We start from the raw sequence: 4,287 nt of genomic DNA, 5'->3' as shown, positions 1-4,287 counted from the left end.
AGTAGGAGCTCTTACTTCCATGGGCATTATACCTCTCGGGGACTTAGAGCCAAGTGTCTTCACCCTTTGGAGGTAGGAGCTCCTACTTCCATGGGCATTATTCCTCCCCGGGACCTACTGCCAAGTGTGGCCGGGGAACAGTGACTCTTGGCCGGATAGGCCAAGTGGCTTCTCCCGCTGACTTGCCCCTATTGAAGTAGGAGCTCTTACTTCCATGGGCATTATTCCTCCCCGGGACCTACTGCCAAGTGTGGCCGGGGAACAGTGACTCTTGGCCGGATAGGCCAAGTGGCTTCTCCCGCTGACTTGCCCCTTTGGAAGTAGGAGCTCTTACTTCCATGGGCATTATTCCTCCCCGGGACCTACTGCCAAGTGTGGCCGGGGAACAGTGACTCTTGGCCGGATAGGCCAAGTGGCTTCTCCCGCCGACTTGCCCCTTTGGAAGTAGGAGCTCCCACTTCCATGGGCATTATTCCTCCCCGGGACATACTGCCAAGTGTGGCCGGGGAACAGTGACTCTTGGCCGGATAGTCCAAGTGGCTTCTCCCGCTGACTTGCCCCTTTGGAAGTAGGAGCTCCTACTTCCATGGGCATTATTCCTCCCCGGGACCTACAGCCAAGAGTGGCCGGGGGACAGTGACATGTGGCCGGATAGGCCAAGTGGCTTCTCCCGCTGACTTGCCCCTTTGGAAGTAGGAGCTCCTACTTCCATGGGCATTATTCCTCCCCGGGACCTACTGCCAAGTGTGGCCGGGGAACAGTGACTCTTGGCCGGATAGGCCAAGTGGCTTCTCCCGCTGACTTGCCCCTATGGAAGTAGGAGCTCTTACTTCCATGGGCATTATTCCTCCCCGGGACCTACTGCCAAGTGTGGCCGGGGAACAGTGACTCTTGGCCGGATAGGCCAAGTGGCTTCTCCCGCTGACTTGCCCCTTTGGAAGTAGGAGCTCTCACTTCCATGGGCAGTATACCTCTCGGGGACTTAGAGCCAAGTGTCTTCACCCTTTGGAGGTAGGAGCTCTTACTTCCATGGGCATTATTCCTCTCCGGGACCTACAGCCAAGTGTGGCCGGGGAACAGTGACACTTGGCCGGATAGGCCAAGTGGCTGCTCCCGCTGACTTGCCCCTTTGGAAGTAGGAGCTCCTACTTCCATGGGCATTATTCCACCCCGGGACCTACAGCCAAGTGTGGCCGGGGGACAGTGACATGTGGCCGGATAGGCCAAGTGGCTTCTCCCGCTGACTTGCCCCTTTGGAAGTAGGAGCTCCTACTTCCATGGGCATTATTCCTCCCCGGGACCTACTGCCAAGTGTGGCCGGGGAACAGTGACTCTTGGCCGGGTAGGCCAAGTGGCTTCTCCCGCTGACTTGCCCCTTTGGAAGTAGGAGCTCCTACTTCCATGGGCATTATTCCTCCCCGGGACCTACTGCCAAGTGTGGCCGGGGAACAGTGACTCTTGGCCGGGTAGGCCAAGTGGCTTCTCCCGCTGACTTGCCCCTTTGGAAGTAGGAGCTCTTACTCCCATGGGCAGTATACCTCTCGGGGACTTAGAGCCAAGTGTCTTCACCCTTTGGAGGTAGTAGCTCCTACTTCCATGGGCATTATTCCTCCCCGGGACCTACTGCCAAGTGTAGCCGGGGAACAGTGACTCTTGGCCGGATAGAACTAGTGGCTTCTCCCGCTGACTTGCCCCTTTGGAAGTAGGAGCTCCTACTTCCATGGGCATTATTCCTCCCCGGGACCTACTGCCAAGAGTGGCCGGGGAACAGTGACTCTTGGCCGGATAGGCCAAGTGGCTTCTCCCGCTGACTTGCCCCTTTGGAAGTAGGAGCTCCTACTTCCATGGGCATTATTCCTCCCCGGGACCTACTGCCAAGTAAGGCCGGGGAACAGTGACTCTTGGCCGGATAGAACTAGTGGCTTCTTCCGCTGACTTGCCCCTTTGGAAGTAGGAGCTCCTACTTCCATGGGCATTATTCCTCCCCGGGACCTACAGCCAAGCTTGGCCGGGGGACAGTGACATGTGGCCGGATAGGCCAAGTGGCTTCTCCCGCTGACTTGCCCCTTTGGAGGTAGGAGCTCTTACTTCCATGGGCATTATTCCTCTCCGGGACCTACAGCCAAGTGTGGCCGGGGAACAGTGAAACTTGGCCGAATAGGCCAAGTGGCTGCTCCCGCTGACTTGCCCCTTTGGAAGTAGGAGCTCCTACTTCCATGGGCATTATTCCTCCCCGGGACCTATAGCCAAGTGTGGCCGGGGGACGGTGACATGTGGCCGGATAGGCCGAGCGGCTTCTCCCGCTGACGTCATCGCTTTGGAAGTAGGAGCTCCTACTTCCATGGGCTTGTTCCTCCCCGGGACTTGCCGCCAAGTCTGGCCGGGGGACAGTGACATGTGGCCGGATAGGCCAACTGGCTGCTCCCGCTGAGCCCCTACTTCCATGGGCTTGTTCGTCCCCCGGGACTTGCCGCCAAGTCTGGCCGGGGAACAGTGACATGCCGCCGGATACGGCCGAGCGGCTGCTCCCGCTGACGTCATCGCTTTGGAAGTAGGAGCTCCTACTTCCATGGGCTTGTTCCTCCCCGGGACTTGCCGCCAAGTCTGGCCGGGGGACAGTGACATGTGGCCGGATAGGCCAACTGGCTGCTCCCGCTGAGCCCCTACTTCCATGGGCTTGTTCGTCCCCGGGACTTGCCGCCAAGTCTGGCCGGGGAACAGTGACATGCCGCCGGATACGGCCGAGCGGCTGCTCCCGCTGACGTCATCACTTTGGAAGTCGGAGCTCCTACTTCCATGGGCTTGTTCCTCCCCGGGACTTGCCGCCAAGTCTGGCCGGGGGACAGTGACATGTGGCCGGATAGGCCAACTGGCTGCTCCCGCTGAGCCCCTACTTCCATGGGCTTGTTCGTCCCCGGGACTTGCCGCCAAGTCTGGCCGGGGAACAGTGACATGCCGCCGGATACGGCCGAGCGGCTGCTCCCGCTGACGTCATCACTTTGGAAGTCGGAGCTCCTACTTCCATGGGCTTGTTCCTCCCCGGGACTTGCCGCCAAGTCTGGCCGGGGGACAGTGACATGTGGCCGGATAGGCCAACTGGCTGCTCCCGCTGAGCCCCTACTTCCATGGGCTTGTTCGTCCCCGGGACTTGCCGCCAAGTCTGGCCGGGGAACAGTGACATGCCGCCGGATACGGCCGAGCGGCTGCTCCCGCTGACGTCATCACTTTGGAAGTCGGAGCTCCTACTTCCATGGGCTTGTTCCTCCCCGGGACTTGCCGCCAAGTCTGGCCGGGGGACAGTGACATGTGGCCGGATAGGCCAACTGGCTGCTCCCGCTGAGCCCCTACTTCCATGGGCTTGTTCGTCCCCGGGACTTGCCGCCAAGTCTGGCCGGGGAACAGTGACATGCCGCCGGATACGGCCGAGCGGCTGCTCCCGCTGACGTCATCACTTTGGAAGTCGGAGCTCCTACTTCCATGGGCTTGTTCCTCCCCGGGACTTGCCGCCAAGTCTGGCCGGGGGACAGTGACATGTGGCCGGATAGGCCAACTGGCTGCTCCCGCTGAGCCCCTACTTCCATGGGCTTGTTCGTCCCCGGGACTTGCCGCCAAGTCTGGCCGGGGAACAGTGACATGCCGCCGGATACGGCCGAGCGGCTGCTCCCGCTGACGTCATCACTTTGGAAGTCGGAGCTCCTACTTCCATGGGCTTGTTCCTCCCCGGGACTTGCCGCCAAGTCTGGCCGGGGGACAGTGACATGTGGCCGGATAGGCCAACTGGCTGCTCCCGCTGAGCCCCTACTTCCATGGGCTTGTTCGTCCCCGGGACTTGCCGCCAAGTCTGGCCGGGGAACAGTGACATGCCGCCGGATACGGCCGAGCGGCTGCTCCCGCTGACGTCATCACTTTGGAAGTCGGAGCTCCTACTTCCATGGGCTTGTTCCTCCCCGGGACTTGCCGCCAAGTCTGGCCGGGGGACAGTGACATGTGGCCGGATAGGCCAACTGGCTGCTCCCGCTGAGCCCCTACTTCCATGGGCTTGTTCGTCCCCGGGACTTGCCGCCAAGTCTGGCCGGGGAACAGTGACATGCCGCCGGATACGGCCGAGCGGCTGCTCCCGCTGACGTCATCACTTCGGAAGTCCATGCACGGGGCAAGGCTCGCACTCCAGGCGAGAACCAGCTCTGCGGGGCCGGCGGCGCGTGCTTGGCTGAACCCCCGTGACCAACGGGGGCTAGACGTCGGAGGCATGCCCGCAGAGGTGCACCCCTCGCCGGCCACACTCTC

Source organism: Engystomops pustulosus, unplaced genomic scaffold (assembly GCF_040894005.1).
Source record: "Engystomops pustulosus unplaced genomic scaffold, aEngPut4.maternal MAT_SCAFFOLD_555, whole genome shotgun sequence".
In the NCBI taxonomy this organism is placed as follows: Eukaryota; Metazoa; Chordata; class Amphibia; order Anura; family Leptodactylidae; genus Engystomops; species Engystomops pustulosus.
This window is presented reverse-complemented; position numbering follows the sequence as displayed.